This window comes from Globicephala melas, chromosome 20 (genome assembly GCF_963455315.2).
Source record: "Globicephala melas chromosome 20, mGloMel1.2, whole genome shotgun sequence".
Taxonomy (NCBI): domain Eukaryota; kingdom Metazoa; phylum Chordata; class Mammalia; order Artiodactyla; family Delphinidae; genus Globicephala; species Globicephala melas.
Window position 1 is genome coordinate 44,778,926 of NC_083333.1, and position 19,482 is coordinate 44,798,407.

General features: G+C 46.5%; 1 protein-coding gene across 2 annotated transcripts in view; it reads right to left on the reverse strand.

The window, feature by feature from the left end:
* FAM117A (family with sequence similarity 117 member A) overlaps positions 1–19,482 on the reverse strand; it is a 42,908-nt gene that overhangs the window by 22,467 nt on the left and 959 nt on the right. The window lies entirely within an intron of this gene.

A 19,482-nucleotide genomic window follows, 5' to 3' on the forward strand; every position in this document is an offset into this window, starting at 1 on the left:
CCCAACAGAGAACCAGCTGCCTCTGACCCAGCCCCCTCCTCCCTGCTAGGCCTGCAAGGATGTTGCTGCATCTAAGACAAACTGGAGGACTCGCCTCAGTTTCTTTTCCTTAAACGAGACCGCTGGGCCTCAGACTTATTTCTACAGTGACTACATCTAGCACAGGGTGCCAGCCCAGCTCCTGACCAGCCGCAAGGTGACGGAATTCCCTTCTGTCTCAAAGCGCTCAGCAAAGCCCAGCTCCCCTCCCAAACCCCCACGTTCTTAGACCCCTTGAGGTGATGAAAGTGCATGTTTCCTTCACGCCCAGAAACTAAGGGAGGGGGCACTTCAAAAAGATGAGATTTTGGGCTTCCCTGGTGGCGCAGTGGTTGAGAGTCCGCCTGCTGATGCAGGGGACACGGGTTCGTGCCCCGGTCCGGGAAGATCCCACGTGCTGCGGAGCGGCTGGGCCCATGAGCCATGGCCGCTGAGCCTGCGCTCCGCAACGGGAGAGGCCACAACAGTGAGAGGCCCGCGTACCGCAAAAAAAAATAAAAATAAAAAAAAATAAAAAGATGAGATTTTGACAGGAAAACTAATCTACCACTTATTAAAAAAACCCCACCCCAAATGGTTTGGTGATGACCTGCTAATTTGGGCACCAGAACTGATTAAGGGCGAAACCAAGGTTCCCTCCAAACGCAACACAAACTGAAGCCAAAGCCAGACATTGACATGTTCTGTGCCATTCTCGAAGGGGCCACAGGCTGGAGCAGTGTGGCCCCCGAATATCTGGGAGGGGCTCAGGTGTGAGGGATCTGGTTCTGACTGCAGCTCTGCCCTCACTGTGGCGTGACTGCAGCCCACACCTCATGCCCTCCCCCCTCACCAGGCCTGCTCTCCCATCGGGCAGGCAGGAGCACAGTCCCAGCCTCAGTTACCTCTCAGGGACGCTGTAAACAACGAAAGATGAGATGCAAAAAGGCTTTAAAGTCTTCATTAGATAGATCACGTCAAACCAATTACCAATTACCAATCAGTCAGCCCCTCCCCACACCACAATCTTTTAGGACTGAAGGTGTGGGTGGGGAAGGAAGAGGAGACATGCAGGGTGAGTTCCAGCCACCACTGTCCCCTGGGAAGGCCCACAGCTTCAGTCAGAGCCCTTTCCTTTCCTAGTGTTGGTCTAACCCAGCCAGGAGAGCACCCAGAGTGAATGATGCAGGCGAAAGAGAGCCGCTGGGAGGCGTGGGCATCAGCAGCGCTGTCAGCACCGAGACCTCCCTCGGTCGGGAACATCCTCTAAGAAATCTCACAAGTGAGTGCAGTTGAAATAGGGGCTCCTGGGCTTATCCCTCCCTCATGGGTGCACCCACCGGAAAGATCTGGGGATGGGGTTCTGCCCTGCAATTGTGTGATTATGGTTAACGGAGAAGTGTTGAGAAGTCACAACGGTTGCTTGTGGTCGGAAGATGAACTGGTTTCATTTCTGGAAAGTACCCCTCTCAGATTTGGGAAACAGGACAATTGGCTGCCCTGTCTGAGAAGAGACGCTCCTATCATGACAGGCCAAGACAAAGCAGCAAGTTGCGGGGCCCTGGTTGGGTGGCTGCGGGAGGGTGGGGTGTCCTGTTTACAGCACTGTGGGGTATTATCGGCCCATCGCATGCAGCAGCCTCCACAGCCCAACCACCTGGCGAAGCTCCCTGGCACAGGGCCAGGCCATTTCACCATACAGCTGAGCAGTGGAGGATGCTTTGGTTCTTGGGCAACGGCAAATGGAAAACACAAAACAAAACAGCACACACCAGAGATAAGAAGCCTTAGGTGCTATCTTCCGGAGCCACTTGGCCCTGTCTCCCAACTGCTACATTTGTATGGCTTTGGGGAGAGCAGGCTCTGAGTGGAGTGGACCAGCGGTCAAGTGTCTGCTGCACCTTGGGGGACAGTGAATAGGGCAGAAACACACAAACAGCTGACGAGGGGCCTGGCACACCACAGTAGACTGACTGATTCCTTCAGTAGCAGGTTCTGGGTGCCCACCACAAACCAGCCCTGTGACAGGCACTGCAGACACAGGAGGAGCAGGACAAGAAGCTGCTGACCAAGCTGAAGTGGGGCAGGCCGATACGAGCCCCAAGGGCCAGGCTGCCAGCTCAACCTCCGGGGGATTCCTCCAGCCACTGACTCTTCAGAAGGACCACCATTTGGTCTCTGCTGTTCCCTCATATTCCTGGCTGGAAATCAGCTCAGGCCTGACCACACCAGCAAACCCCCACTGCGGGAACCCGAAGGAGGAGGGCGACAGCTCTTAGGAGGGGTCAGGGAAAGGAGGAAGGCAGCAGACGACACAGGAAGTGAGGCATCTGTGGCTGCCCTTCTCAACTTGGCCAGAGATAGACTGTGGGGTGGAGGCTTAGCAGCTTACAAGGAGAGACCAGCCGCTGACCAGAGGGTCCTGGCTGGGAATCTAGGGGGGCTACTTCACTTACTTTACTATCTTTGGGGCAATGCAGTAGAGAGAAACCTGGGAAACCAGACAAGGCTACTCTCCACCCATCCTCCATTAGCTTGAGGCTGAGTGACCGCAAAATACCCAAGAAGGACTACAGAAGGAAGAAGAGAGACAGCCAATGAGATTTCACAGGTGGCAAAAACTCAGCAACTGGCAGGCTCAGCAAACAAGTTACCAGTCACTTTCTCATGTCACTGGGCTTTGAGCCATTATTAGCACTAATCTTCTTGCCTTCCCTCTTTAAAATAACTCTCATTATAACAGAAGCTGTACATAGACAGGAGGAAGTTAAAGGAAAATTTAAAAATGCAGATTAGCAAAAACTGAAAAATAAAAACGATGCATGCCACCACTCAGAAATCACCATTCTGCACATCCTTCCTGATCTCTCCCTGTGCACCTATGTGTGCATATGTATTTTTAATAAAATGAGATCTTATTACACGATTTTCTAACAATATGCTTTTTTCAGCCACTGATCTTCACTTCAGGAGAAGTAGGCAGGGAAAGGGCCACCCAGGAGGCTGAGGCAGGGCAGACGGTTAGACACTGAGGGAGCAGGCCCTGTCCTGTCCCGTCTCCTAGCTGTGATGCAGCACTTTTGTTGGGGGTGGGGGAGGCGGGGGGAATGATAACCTGGAGGGGAGCAAAGTAAAACAGGGATGCAGAATTTCTAAATATTCCCCAATACCAGATTTGCAGTAAGTAGGGGAAGTTCCTCCTCACAGCTTCACAGGGATTACTTTTCCATTTCAGTATGTGTGCTGGGATTAAACAGTGCAGGCAGTCTTCTGAGCTGCTTGCGGTCCTGCGCCGCTTAACTGCTTAACTCAGGGACATGTGGGTTTTGGAGGGAAGCTGTGGTCAAACCGAAATCCTCAATATGACTGTACAAGAGTTAGAAGCCCTCCTTGGAAAGCCCAAGGAGACCCCATCCATCCCAGCTGGGAAAATTAAACCTGGGGCTTTAAACACTTCTTTCAAACCCAAGCAATAGCTCATTTCAATCATAACAGGGAGAAGAAACTAAAGAAGTGAGATTAAAAAGAAGGAAGAAAAAAGGAGTAACAGCACATTTCCCTTACCAAGAAGGCTTACCTAAAGAGAAAAAAAAGTGATATTTGTATACACATGAAAAACTTCTCAGCCAGGACCTTAATACTAACTCCATATTTAATACTAACTCCATATTTAATATTAACTCTGTATTTAATACTGTCTCCATATTTAAGTGTGTAGCTCAGGTGAAACCTTTTCTTGCTGTGTGTCTGACTCCCCAGGATGCAGACCACATCCATGGGCAGCTGGAGAGAAGGGTCAGGAGAAACCCATTTGGAGGGGTCACTATGGGGAAAAAATGAGGAACACCCTAACTCTTCTTATCAGCAAGGAGGGAAAGGGTGATCCCAAAGCGTACGTGTGTGTGTGCGTGCGCGCGTATGAAGAGTAGACAGCAGTTACTTAAACGTTTGTTCAATTCTCAAGAAGCTGCAGTTCGAAAGAAAGGAAGTGGTGTGAACTTTTCACCTTTTATCTGAATTCTATGAAGAGGAGTTCTGAAGGATTTCAACATTCTTAAAACAGGACAAGATACTAGCAGTCACTGATTGGAGCATGCTTTCCTTTGGGATCTATCTGGCCTTTGTTAAGAACAGCATAAGTAGCCATAGCCTAGCCTTCTCCATCTAACAGCAATCCTCACCGCCTGGCTACCTGGGAGGGATGAATTTCTGGGTGGCTACAAACTCAGAGGACAGGCATAAACCCTTCAGTATCTTCACTTCAGACGACAATCTGATTCTTATCAAGTAGAGGAGAAATCATGATGTCCACTTAGCTCTTTAAAGATAAAAGAGGTGAAGGAAGAACCAGAGATTGGGGAGGCTCATCTACAGTAAATCCTGTGAGAGGACAACTGTGATTGAAACCCTACTCTGATTTTTGTTCTGAATGTGTGCGCCCCACACACTCTCAGGGATTCTCTGGGTGGGAGCCCAGGAACACCCTCGTGTAGACAGGCGAACTGATTTCTCCAACGCCACACAGCAACTTGGACACAGGCCTTTCTTCCCCCACAGAAGACTTATCAAAGTGCATTTCCCCCCTTGTGTTTCATTGTCAGACTCAACTGTCATGACTGTCTGGCTGCCTTAGTTCAGGAACTTCCCCACGGACTGGAAGAGTTCTATTATTTTCCCTACTGGGAACCAGCACAATCAGACCTGGGTCTCGGGGACACTGTTTTACCCACTGGGCATGTAGGGCAAGTGGAGGAAGACAATTAAAAAGGAGGGATCCCTTTTCTAGTGAGGACAGTGGAAATCGAGTGAAAGAAAAAAAGGAAATAAGAATAGAATTATAGATCATGTTCAAATAGTCAAAATAATTTCTGCTTTGTGAACAAACCATGACTTATTTTTAGCTTCATCCAGCCTGCCTTCTCCCTGACCTCACGTAAACTGCCAGACAGCAACATATGTGTGAATACCTAGAGTTTGACAGAATTTGATGGCCTCATTTTGCTGCCTTCCCGCCAATGATTCTAAAAGCCCAAAGAAAATTTTTTTACTCCTCTTTAGAACTCACATCAATACTCATGTCCTTCAGTGTTAGTTTAGAACTGGCTTTATGCAGCTCCCAAAGTAACAGCTCAGTCAGGAGGAGTCAGCAATGGATGCCAAAACAACTGGGAGAAACACTGTGGGGAACAGAACACTTACATAATGTACCACATATAAGAGAATAATGTACTTTTACAAAGGGAAATCTGGTTGTCACCACCTCAAATGATCAAACTTAGCATTACTAGTGATGGACATTCTGACACTGTGTACCTCCTGAAGCAATGTATTATGAAGTACACAGCTTCACCCACGAAATGTTCATGCCCAAGATGTTTTACCTGAATCGAATTGGGCCCCAGACTTAACTTCCCACTTGCAGGAAATACAGGAGATGGAGGAACAAGTCAAGTGCCATTGAAAGGGAACAGTCACAAAACTCCAGAATGTGGGACAGCTAGAAGGCTGTCCACACTTTCAATAAGTCAGTAATCAAAAAACCTGAAAACAAAAAGACAGGGATGGGAGGGGAATTTTAAACAGATTTTTTTAAAGACATAACCAAATGAGAACCTTGACTGGACCCTGGATCAAAAATAAAAACAAAAAAGCCACAAAGAGGAAATCTGAAAATGAACTGGATATTAGATAATATGGAATTATAGTTTCCTTATGTGTAATAATGATATTATCATTATGTAGAAGAATGGTCTTATTCTCAGGAGATGCCCTTGAAGTAACGGGCAAAGTGTCAAGATGTTCACAACTTGTTTTCAAACAGTTCACGAGAAAAAGTGCCTATGGATGCACATATGTGTATGTCGAGACACACATATACATAATACACACAAGGAGGGAAGAGAGATTAGACAATTGTGGCCAAAAGTTATCAATGAGTCTAAGGTGAAAGATAAATGGATGTGTACTGGGCTTATAACTTTTCTGCAGGTTTAAAACTTTCCAAGATAAAGCTGTGAGGGAAAAAAAAAAGAACTGGCTTAATTTGGAATTTGGGAAGACAGAATTAACTTTACTCCTTAGCAAGGATCTAAGCTGTTTAGCAGTTCAATCTTGGCAGGTTTTAGTCAAATTCAATTGGTTCACTGTTCTGGTCTTCTAATTTGGGGAAAGAGAAGGTGGGCAAGAAGAAATGAAACAGTCAATGAGGCTTACTAGGAAGCAAGGAATTGAAGGATGTAAATCAGTACAAGGTAGAATAAAGATACTAAGGGAAGGAGACTTTAAATTAAGAAGTGGCAAAAAAAAAAAAAAAAAAAAGAAGTGGCATGTCGGGCTTCCCTGGTGGCACAGTGGTTAAGAATCTGCCTGCCAATGCAGGGGTCACGGGTTCGAGCCCTGGTCCAGAAAGATCCCACAAGCCGCGGAGCAACTAAGCCCGTGCGCCACAACTACTGAGCCTGTGCTCTAGAGCCCGTGAGCCACAACTACTGAGCCCACGTGCCACAACTACTGAAGCCTGCGTGCCTAGAGCCCAGGCTCTGCAGCAACATAAGTCATTGCAATGAGATGCCCGCGCACTGCAATGAAGAGTAGCCCCCACTCGGCACAACCAGAGAAAGGCTGCACGCGGCAACTAAGACCCAATGCAGCCAAAAATATTAAAAGAAAAAAAAAAGTGGTATGTCATCCCAGGAGAAAGACCCAGATTGTGCACAGAATTAAAGAGTTCCTATGATCCAGAAACACAGTTGGAGTTGGATATAACCTCAGATATGCCCCACCAAGTTACCCTGGGCATCCATTTGCTCATTCATTACAGGAACATAGAAACCAGTGAGATCCCAGGGAAGATGGGTAAAAATAGCTAAAGTGAAGGTAGCTAGATCCCAAGAGGAAGATGAAGTGAATTAGAATTTATGTCTTCTTCTGCATGAGTGTAAAAAGGAAGGGCAGAAGAGACTTAATTAGAATAGGAGAGATTCCAGCTAGATAAAAGGAAGAACTTCCTGCTCATCAGAATGAATGAGGGAGATTGTAGAGTCTGCCCCTGAACAGCTCCAGGGAGAGATCATTACATGCCCCCAGAGGTCTCAATATTCACCCACCAGAAGGCAGAAGGTTGTACCTAGAGAGTTTGAGCCTCCTCTAGTTCTAGAATTCTCCAACTATTAAAGGGTAAATAAGAGATGGCTACTGACCGATTCAGCTAAATTGAAAGCCCCAGAGCCCATGCTGTTATCCGGGGCAAAATTAGTTAAGGGGGAAAAAAAGGCACCAAGTCAAAAGGAGATATGCCTTACCTAGGCTGATCAGACAGCTGTGTTGTGCGCTCCCAGACCATCTCTCAAACTTCCTCACCCAAGCAGGAGAGTATAAATAGTGCTCAATTTACCTGTGGCTCGCCACAGGCAGAAGGGCTGGTCACGTGGTAACTGCCTAGTAGACATCAGAGCTCAGAGGGTAGGTTTGCTCACTTGCTACACCTCAGTAGGTCTGTCAGGACCTCTGCTCTGGTTCATTTTGCTCTGGGCTGGGGGGTGGGGAGGGGGGCTTAAAGGAGCAGTTACACAGTTATGTCCCTCAGGGCCATGAAGGTATAGTCACAGAACTTGCCTTGCCTTCAGGGTCTAAAATCTTATTAGGGTTAACTCTGCACAACCCTCAAAGCTTTGAAAATCTGCGTGGATCATTTTGTCCCACTTGCAAAATCTTCTCTGGTTATGTCCATCTCTTAACTTCTACTGCGTCCCCAGTTTCAAAAAGGAAATACCTGAGAGACCACTACATCCCACCTAGTGATTCCCTACCTGGCCCCTGGCATTCTGGAACTGATCCACCCTGACCCCAAATCCCACGCAAATTCCCAGGCTGGGCCTGGTGGAAAAACCCCAGTGTGTGCTGGGCAACATTCCAGGGCAGCCCCTGCTCTAAAGCCCTGGTCTTGCTGGTTGCTCAGATCTCCTAAGGGAGGCTCAAAGGCTATATAGTGCCTCCAGGGTAAACCTTGTCTGAAACACAAATTAGATGGTCCCTCTAGAAAGAGCCTTGAAAGGTATGACCTTGGGAAGATTTTTCCTACCCTCAATGTCTGCCTGAGACCAATGATAACTTCATAACAGAAGGATGCTTGTCAGGTCACCTCTCCACATGTGCTTCCAGGCACAAAGGAGGACATGGCAACACATACCACTGGATGGTGAGTTACACCATCTTCCCCTTTTACAATGGGCTTTGTATCTGCTCTTAAATCAAAAGCTGCTTAATAGTAATGACACCTTCTTTTATAAGTCAGGTAAAGAAAAGGCTTATCCTCCTGAAGCAAGAGGAGAATATGATCCAGGGAAACAGTCTGGTGTGTTAATTACCAAGACACCCCATCCATGCCTCTAAGAACTGGAAGGGAAAGCGCAGTGGTCCCAGTCCCCTCCAAACAGACAGCTCTGGCCATCTGCACGGCAGCTCTAACACAGACCTCTACACTGCAGACAACCCAGTAAGACTTGGGGGCAGCCTTTTCTCATCCTCCTGCAACCTGTCCGGATTCCGGATGCCATCCACCAGGCGCTGATTTTGGAGTGGGACAGAGCCAAGAGAATACTGGAGACAGCCTATATAGCTTGATAACTGCTTAAGGACAAACAATCTAACTGTATAAACTGGTGTAATAATATAGTAAATGCTCACGGGTCTATTTCACAGAACTGGCTGGAATCCATGAAAAAATCCTTTGATGCTAACTTAACCACAGTCTCACATTCTAGGGCGGCTGCAGGGAGGCATTTTAGATAAAGGACACATAGTAAAGATTCTCCAAAAACTGTTTTTTCTATGTTAAGAAGTAGAGTCAGACTCATTCACTTACCCCAATTCTGGAAGCTGGTGGGAAATGTCAGTAAGCAAAAATGTCAGGAATAATTCTAGTGCCTTCAAGGAGCACAGATAGATGCAGAGCATGCGGTTTGGAGGGAGAGAATAGGGGCTGGGAACAAACAGTAGTGTCTGAACCTCTAACTCTGCTTAGCGATGATTACCAGATCCACCCCTTCTGGGGCCCTGCGGTTAGTGGAAAGTTTTCATTGACAAAGAGTGAAGCCCTCCCTTTGTGTATGAAGTTGTAACTCCGCAGGCTCCTGTACATTCACAAGGCGGTGGGCACAACAGACCGACTGGTACACAGGCAAAAAAGCTGTCTGGCCTGGCCCATAACCTGACATTGCTTTCTAGACAAAACTCAACTCCTTTTCCCCTTGGATCTCTACCATAAAAATGCGAAGTAGTATTACTCTATGGCTCTGGCACATGAGAGTCTTCCGATTTCATGTATTTTAAGAAAATGAAGAGAGTTGAGTGAAGAGCAGAGTGAGAGTTTTTCTCAGAATGAGGAAGCAGGTTTCCCTAGAAGGTACCTGGACATCCTGAACATGCTCAGTGTGGATCAGCAGCCTGCTGCAACCCTGCTAACCCCGCTGCTGGGTCAATGTGGGGCACGGACTGGGCTCAGACACACGGCCGCAGGTGCCCAATGGTTCTCAGAACCTGATGCCAACCTTGTCCAGCTCGAGCAGCAGGGACAAGCTGCAGTCTCCTACTATAACAGTCAATACCTGGGCCCAAATCCTGCCTCCGCCTCAGTGTGCTACATGAACTCAAGACGAGTCACTTAACTTCTCTGGGCTTCGGTTGTTCTTTCTGTTAAATGGGGAGAATAAGAGATGTTATAAGGATGATAGAAGAAACTTTAAAGAACTCCTGGTACAGTCAAATTAGTCTAGCATATATTCATTTTTTAAAACTTTTTATTTGGAAATAATTTCAAACATATAGATGTAAGAATAAGACCAGTACCCAGAACACCCATACGCCCTCTACCCAGATTTGCCTATTCTTAAACATTTGACCCATTTGCTTTATCATTTGCTTTCTTTCACATGCACTTTTCCTCACATACACACTCATACACATGCTCTCCCCTACATTCACACCCAGCACCCACACATTCACACTCAAGACACACACACAGACGCTCACATCCAGATACATACACACACTGTCCTTGGTTGGGGTTTGTGTGGTGGTCTGTCTGTAAACAATCAGGAGGGACAGGAGGGTGGGAGGTTCGAGGCGAAAAGAAAGTAAGGGGGCCGTGCTACTTGGTGATGGGTCCACAGCCCTGCTGCCCGCTCCCTGCCTCCAATGCAAACAGCAAGCCCTCGAGTGTTCTGATTTAGAGATGAACGAGTACACGGACAGGGACCAGGAAAAGTACTTGTTACATAAGGTAGCTGGTCACTCTTTTCCTCTGAACGAGAAAAACCACAAAAAACAACAATAAAAGCATTTAGATGAAGCATGGAAATCGCTTTATTATGTAGAATCATTTTTATAATATTTGTTATAATGGGGCTTTACCTCATGCAGTTGGGCAATAACTGGGAAAGGAAGGTCCCACATAAGCATATGGTTATTAGAATATTCAAGAATTCTACACGAAATCTGGTTTTGTAAGAGAAATAAGGAGGTAAAAGCTGCCCATAACCCTCTCTATGAAGCAGGTCAGGCACTTCTCCATGACACCACGTCCCTAGTTGGAACTTTCTCCTGAGTTCAAGTCCCTTCTGGTCCCCTTAGTGGGCACACACTTGTCTCATAAAGGCACTATCACGTATCACAACGACTCCACTCCCAGTTAACCTAAAGCTAGGAGAGGGAGACACGCCCAGGCAGAGTATGGCAGGGGTGGGGGAGGTCTGGACCAGCCGTCCCCTACATGGAGGACTAAAGTGTCACCTATGACACAATGCCACCTGCACCTAGCCCCCCCCACCACAGAAATGCACCACCCACATTTACTCCTGAGTGCTTTTGGGGGGTTCCACATAGTCACACAGAAGAAAAACACCCTCTCCTGTAAGCTCCATCTTAAGAGTATCTCCCTGACATGGCCCCAAGCTCAGTAACCATGACCATGACCCCACCGAGGCAGGAAAACCCTGCCTCCTGGGCCCTAGCTGTCCCTGGTTAGCTTCTCATTCCACGTGGAAATTGCATATCTACAACCAGTTGGAAACACTCAAAAGCTGTCACCACATCACACATATAATGTAATAACCATCACCCTCCAATCAGCTGAACCAAGTGGATAGTTACTTATGGGGTGCTAAAGGAACAAACAGACTTCTCTGCAGCCCATTTTCCTCTCCAATTCTCTTCTGGTCAGTTAAACAAATGAAGTTTTGCTCCTGGAATACAGGTATATAAGCAGAAGGGAAATAGGCCGGGTGTGTGCTGGGCAGGCAGCAGAGGATGCCAGCCTGAGGAGAAATTCCCCACAGACTCTGCACACATATGTGGGAAGAGCCCTGGATCAGGAGCAAAAGGGCGTTATTAGTCACATGGTCTTGGGCAAGTCACTTCCTCTCGGGGCCTCAGTTTCCTTATCTGCAAAAACAAGCAAATGCCACCTGCACCTGCAGGACTGTGGCAAGGTTGAATGAGAAACGTTCCAGGGTACCGACTGCGAGCAACAAAGAGCTGAACACGCAGAACGTGTTGTCAAAACTAACACTATCCACACTCTCAGCTTCCCTGAAAAATGCAGATGAATTTTGGGGCCTTCCAGGGTTGGGATCCACAGACTCTTCCTTTCCACAGAAGCAGCTGCTTTAGACTTCTCCTGTGAACACAAAACTCCCCAGGATTACGGTTCTAATGAGAAAGAGCCCAGGGGCTGCCTTCAGCATTAAGATGTGCACATACCACATGGATGGCCTCACGTGGGCCTCCTCTCCCCAACTTCGAAATCCAGACGACATGATATTGTGAAAGCTCTCTGGTTGCATCCCCTCTGTCATGCCAAATGCTATCCACTCCACCCTCAACTCCAATTTGTGTGTCATATCTGATGGGCATGAGTTACAAAGACAATCCCCAAATAGGGGCTGGGCGTCAGGTTCTCAGCCAGCTTGCAGGTGTAGGGCAGGGAGCGCATGTGTTATCAGCCGCAGCTCTCAAAGCCGTGTGGGCGATCAAACACGCATAGAGCACAGAAAACTCTTAAAGGGAAGGCAGTGTGGCAGGTTGGGGAGAGAAGGGGGGAGGAGGGAAGAGAAGCTGCCTTTCTTTCCTTGCAATCACATTTTCATTCTGTTCAAAGTTACCCACAACTGAGCAGGTTTATAAAACCATTTTGACTAAGCCACCAGGCCCGTGGTTGGCAGGGGAACACAGGCTCCATGGATGACAGTGTAGGTATCAGGGCTTGGGGAGTGACAGTGAGCATCTCTTTCCAGCATTTCCCCCATTTGGTGGGGAAAAGAGAAGAGGAATCAGCAGTGCTTCATATAAAGGATGGTGCCTGGCTTGGGAAGGGGGGCTTCCTGCCTGATCATACCTCTAAAACCACCCTAAAGCCAATAGGCAATTCTGCACCCTGGCCTAGAAAAGCTGCTAATTCAGATTTTGTTTTCCTGCTTTCCTTTGCTATACATTATAGCACTACTAGGAATTTGGTGCAAATTTACCTGGAGTGAAAGAACATCCCGCATTCATCTGTCTCCTTGGCCTCTCACCCATATCCACATATAAGCCTAAAGCCAGGTCTTCTGGCTCTTTTACAAAATCACAACAAAATCCTAAACATTGGCTGTTTCCATGGATCAACCTGGTAACTAACGGCCCAAGCTCACCCTCTGGCTTTAAGTGTGCGGCGAACAGAACCTACAGGCCTAGCGAAGACATCCATGGAAATGCCACGTCTTCGCCACCAGCTGGGCTTCGAGCCCAATGACCAGGATGAATGGGAGACCAGTGATTTGAAGAGAGAACACTAACACTTCGGGCAGGGTGGGGGGGCCTTGTAAGTAGCTAAAGAGGGGTATTATAAAGGGGGCACAGAGTGTGGGGGCCAGAAGTGGAAAAAACCATTTCAAATGAGCCTGGGGAAGTGTGGTTCACTCTCCCCACCCCTGCTGCCTTTCCAGCAACTCCATCCAACAAGCATTTATTGAGCACAACAATCCCCATCTGCCCTGGCCCTCCCTCTGCAAAAACACTCAAATCTGTTCAAGCTGCAGGGTGAGTTCCATTGCACTTGAACTTGAAACATGAGGTGCCTACCTTTTAAAAAGGCAGGCACACAATTTCCAGCATGGGGCAGAAGGGACTAAAGAGATCTGAGAAAGTTAAAGTACACAGCTGACTAAACAAGGACACACCAGTGCCACTTTCAATAGGGAAGGGAGAGAGTAAAAATTTAATTTAATGGTAGGGAGAATAATATACTGGCCAATTAAAAAAAAAAGCCTACTAGAGACATCTCAGTAATTCTCTAATTAACCCTAACTAACACTGAATATTCCTTCACTCTATACCTCCTCCAGCTTGAATTTATCTTTTATTCACTGGTGCACATGTTAGTAATTTGCTTTTAGAGTTGTATGTTTAATCCTACCTTTGCCTCTTGAGGAGGTTAGACCTCCATGCTCTCCTGCATGTTTTCATTTAGGATCAGATGATGAGGGATGCAAGCGGCAGAGCAGGTGGTAATCTAGACCTACGCTCATTAACAAAGCTCCCCCCGGAAAAGCCACCCACCATTTGCAAGATAGGGAGTACAGGGTCAGAGAAGAGGCACCCCAAACTTATCACTCTGCCTGCCAAATACTGCCCAACTCTAAGAAGCCACACTCAGGCAGGCTCTGAGAGAAAACTCCCCCACCCCTGAAGCCTGCCGCTTCAGGTCGACCAAAGCCCCCGGAGGAGTCTTCCCAGGCCTCCCCCAACCTCCCCCCTTTTAGAATGTGCAGGCAGAGCTGAGCCCAAGGCACTCGCCACCCCTGGTGTCAGCTGTCTGGGGCTCAAGAGCAGGGCAGGTTAAGTGTCTGCACACAGTCCAGACTTCAGTTCCAGGTTCCCCAGGGGCTGGAGTTGTAAGTTTTTCTATTATGAAATACTTTGATAGCATTCTTTTAAGTTCGTTGAAGCCACCCTTGATTGGCTGTGGTGCTCCCACACAGTAAAATTCGATTGAGGCGTACTCAGGGCCTAAGAATAAACATTTAAATGACTCCAAGCTGGGCATTCAGCTTTGTAGCGACCCTGAGGAAAAGTGTGGAGGAGAAAACAAAGTGCCAGGAAGAATTTTCAAAACCAGGAGGTTCACTGAGGACCATGAGCTTGAATCCTGGGTGACAGCAGCCAGCTGTGCAGAGCTTCCCACCAGACAGCTGTTCCCAAGAACAAGAGCCCCTTCACAAGCGCCACACAACTGGAGAGGAACTGGAAACAGATAATTTACAGCTTCAAATATAATCCAAAACGCTTTTCTCTCTGAGATCAGAATTTGTTTTGGACCCAACAATGTGACTAGATTTGGCTAATGTTTGGTTAATTCATAAACCAGCAAACCAAATAATGGAGCCCTCTGTGAAGACTCAACTCAGGCAGAGGTGGAAAGTTGACCAGATTCCCCACTCAACTTTGCTTTGCTTCCACTCTTCCCTGCTCCCTCTTCTATCCATCTCAGAGGGGGATAAAACTTACTAACTCACGAAGAGACAGTCCAGTCTCACTAAACTAACTTGCTGGTGGTCACCCACCTTCACTCTGAAACGGGAAGGAAACACAAGGTTTTCCCTTCCAGCCCTTTCAAAGGGCTCCAAGCTGCCTGTGGAATAAGAGTAAGCCCAGGTAAGTCTAGTAAAGCATTTGACCTACTGTCATATAGCATTTGATATATATGATAGTGTCAATAAGAACTCAAAAACCAGGCCTGCCCCCAGAATATGTCACACCCTAAAGTCTGAATCCTTTGGCACCAAGGCTCTATGTGAGAGCTGTAAGAATCCAGAGGATGATGCTCCATTCAGATTCCCTGGTGGCGCAGTGGTTAAGAATCCACCTGCCAATGCAGGGGACACGGGTTTGAGCCCTGGCCCGGGAAGATCCACATGCCACGGAGCAACTAAGCCCGTGTGCCACAACTACTGAGCCTGCGCTCTAGAGCTCATGAGCCACAACTACTGAGCCCGTGTGCCACAACTACTGAAGCCCGTATGCTTAGAGCCCATGCTCCACAATGAGAAGCCACCACAATGAAAAGCCCACGCACTGCAACGAAGAGTAGCTCGCCACAACTAGAGAAAAGCCTGTGCGTAGCAACGAAGACCCAACACAGCCAAAACTAAAACAAATAAAATAAATAGATTAAAAAAAAAAAAAGAGCCAAGGAATAGTGTGGCCTTGGTGCCCATCACATCATTCATTATAAACTAGCAGAAAAGGAAGGTAAAGTGTTCTCTGGCTATTAAAGCCCACCAACCACTTTGGCAATGCTCATATTGCCACCACAACTATGAAAATTTTGCAATCAATCCCGCCTCAAATTTTCTAGAGGACAATCTATATCTAGAACCAGAGAGAACAATGCCCTCTTACAGCCACACCCCACTGTTGTTCTCAGCCCTTCTCCATTTGACCTCAAATGGTTTAAAAAATCCTCGCTCTATGTGACCTGTGGAGAGCTTCCGTATGTATAATCCCTTACTGTCCAAAATACTGAAAAACACATGGACGCACTCTCCTTTGGGTACCAAAAAGATAAAGTAGTTAGGCACCTTAGCCCCCAGTTTCAAGATGCCATCATTGGTGATAACATTTAAGAGTCAGATATTTCAGCAGTGCATTTTGCTGACCATGTGCCTAGTGCTAGCAAAGCTGTCAAAAGCAAGCTAGCAGTGTCAGGCTGGGAAGTGCCTGGTGTTTGATGCCTCCCAAACAGAAGCTGCCTCAATCACAGGTTTTCAAAGCACAATTGTAGCTCTTAAAGGATTTTAACTGCAGCCCAAGCTTCATTATAGCAAGATGGCTCCGTGGCATAGAAAAGTTACACTCTATTCTAATCTCCAGGCTGTTTCAAACCAAGGACCATGGTTTGATGAGAGCTTCTAATAAGCAACCTCCTTTATGTGGTTCCATACCTCTCTAAACACCCATCCCCTAAGGACTAAGTTTACAAGAGCACTGCAAGGAAAGGAGTTTAATAATTACCAATAGCATTTAATAACAATGCTGCCTTACATTCATTGAGACAACCATCCTGGAGAACCTAATGGACATTTGAAATAAACCCTTCCTATGTCCCTGTGAGGAAGTCAGTATTTGAGGGCAGCCATGACTACCACCAGCTCTCAATGATCTGTTCAGAAAAATAAAAGGTAAGGAGAAAAATCCAAAACAGGAGATAAGCCTAAAGTAATTTCCAACTGATTTTGAAATATGTTCACTGCAGTTGTGGGTTGTTAGATTTGGAAGGAGGGTAAGAGGGGAGGAGATGCAAATTTGCCTAACAGTTAAGCTTTTATGTAAATGTAAATCCAAACTAGTTTATATCTACCGAACACATGTCACCTGACAAGGGTGGGGGTGGGCAGCATGGATTCACATGTGCTGATCTTCTATAAAGATTGAGAACTGACTGGAAGCTGATGATCCCCCTTTCTTTTTCCCTAAAATATGAGTGGGGATATAGGCTTCTTAGTTTTCTTTACCCCCTTAGGATTTTCTGCAGAGGTGTATACTACACACATTTGAAACTCATCTTTTTAATAGGAATATTGGTCAGGAACATCGTTGAAGACAACGAGTAGGCCAATTTTTTTCTGAAAAGTGTCATGTAGTAAATATTTTAGGTTTTGTGGGCTATTCCGTCTCTATCACAACTACTCAAGTCTGTCATTGTGCGCAACTACTCAAATTCTGTCAGTGTGCAAAAGCAGCCACAGTCAATACCTAAATGAAGGAGCAGGGCTCCATGTGTTCCAATAAACCTTTATTTACGAAAACAGGCAGAGGCTTGGATTTGGTCTGCAGGCCATAATGCCATACCCCGGTTTAAGAAGAGTCTGGTGGGCAGAGGAGGCACTGGACCCCCCCAGCACCCAGCTGGCCAGCGGGGCTGGTCCACTAGAGAAGAACTTGCAAAGCTGTATTGAACATTAGCTTCTGGACATGGATATGGAGACACTAAACAGAATAGGTAAGACTGGAACCCAGAACAATTCACCTCCTAGCCCCGTTTTGTCCATCATCAGTGGTCCCGGAAGAATATAAAAGTCAGCAGCCTCCAAGTGACTAAAGACATAAACGAGAATTTAATTAAAGGGGAAATTGCAGTAAGAAATTTATCCTGGATTTCTGTTACCCACTAGTAGCTCTTAGCATCTTAGAGTTGACCTTCATTTTTCTCTCCACTCTCTTCTACCTTCCACACCCCTTGCCCAGGCTTGTAAAAATGAAGCCATTCCTCACTTTATGAAGACATCCCTTACAGATAAATGGCCACAGAAGGTAAATCCTGCTCTTTACACCATAACTCTTTTTTTTTAAAACAACATCTAATATACCTAGTCAAGAACACAACAGGGTGTGTGGTGGAGAGATAACTGCACAGCCCTGAGCACTACGTCACTTTGAGATGGGAAACAGAAAGTGACGACACTTAATTGTTCCTAAAACTCCGTCTCAGCTCACATGCTTTTTTAAACAGTTGGGTTTCACAGCCCTGTTTAGAAAGCTCATTTTAAAAGATGAGCGAATAAAAGTGCAAGGGGAGGCCCTGAAATTCTGAAACCTGCAGTACTGGTTTCAGACCAATATGGGTTTGCTCTTTGAAGCCTGAAAAGGCAATGGGCTCTGGCCAACAGTGCTCTCACCTTGGCTGGGTGGAGAGAATAACAACAATATAAGCAGCAGCAAACACTTCAGAGTACCTTCTACTTGCCAGGCACTGTTCTAAGCACTTTATAGTTACTGACTCATTTGATTCTTATGATGTAGATATTATCATTCACACTTTACAGATGAGAATATTGAGGCACAGAAGTTACTTAACTTCCTCCAAGCCACACAGCTAGTAAAAGGTAGAACCTGGATTCAACACCCAGGTAACTGGCACGCAAAGCCATTCTCTTAAGGGTTTATGACTGCAAGGCTTTTACTTCTATCACATATATCCTACGGGCCCAAAGGAAACCACTTCTGCCACTTCTCAAGGCCGAGGAATGGAAACAATCTGAACACACATAAAGGTAAAAGTTAACATTCAGAAGACCTGATGTGCTCCCAAACCAAAGGCCAGGAACATCTCCTTAATGTCTGGCCACAAAGAACTCCACAGGCTCAGGCCACTCTTTCCTCCTCCTGTCTTTCCTCTCTCCTGCCTCACTGAGAACTATAGATAATCCCACTACAGACCAGGTAAGTGCCTTATTAGGGTCTCTGGGATACTAATAAGTGGAGAAACAATCCATCAGCCCAATCCATAAGCAAGAGATCACCCAATCTGCCTTAAATCACCCAACAAATTGTGCAAAGCTCTAGCTTCCTATGTTTTTACCAGTATCTTGGGTTCCCTGGCCCTAAAAAAGGAACAGGCCATGTGAAGAACCCAGTCATCCAAAGCTACACTCTTCTTTCCACAGTGTCCACCAGTGTTTGTCCTTTAAATATTAGTTCTATAGTAGACACAAAATAACTGCTGTTAAAATATGACCGCTAATAGATTTCCAACTAATACACAGGCAGGCTTTCTGTTGATTTCTACTAAAAGCAACTAAGGTTCAGGTGCTTGCTGTTCTACTAACTTCCCTGGACTCCAAGGAAGCACAAACAAAACCAACAGGTTTGTAGTCTTCTGGTTTGCTTTACAGCAGTTCATGAAAGGCATGAGTTTATCTGGGCATTGCCCTGCTCTACAGATTCTGGGTATACTTTTACTAGTTGGTTACCATCTTGCTACCAGATTTGACCAAGTTTCTGCGTTCCAAGATGCAATGCTATCATTTACAATGAAGTCCAGACAGACTTGGATTTTCTACTTCAGAGACCCTCTTAATCACATTCCTACCTAGGAAGGCACCGTAGCAGCTATACTTTCAGGAGGGGGTGTGCTGAAACTAAGTTTAGTAATCACAAAAAGCTCAAGAAACTCTGCTTTAGAGAATGTCATTAACCATCAGATGGCAGGGACCATGACTTTTGTGCGTTTGGTAGACCCTGAGGCTTTGGAAATGTGCAGTGATCTTTTCACATTTGGTGTGAATCAAATGCAAGTCTCACTTTCAACTTCTTGCCAACCTCCTCATGCAAGTAGGTTCCTTTTCCCATTCCTAACTGCCTGCATTTGCAGGGGATCCATTACAACTTTGAGTGTGAAAGCAAGATTAAGCTTGCGCTCCCCTAGTTTCCCCATATCGACCACATTATTAAGCTGCTATCAAGACATCTTTTTGGTGCTGTTCAGAAAGTGTGGGTATTTGCCACAATGTACTTGAATGTAGCCCTCACCCCACTGCCACGTTGACTGACATGCCCAGGACAAAACAGCCTTGATGGGGGGAGGAGGGAAAGGCAGGGGGCAAACTACTCAGGTTCTACACACACACACACACACACACACACACACAC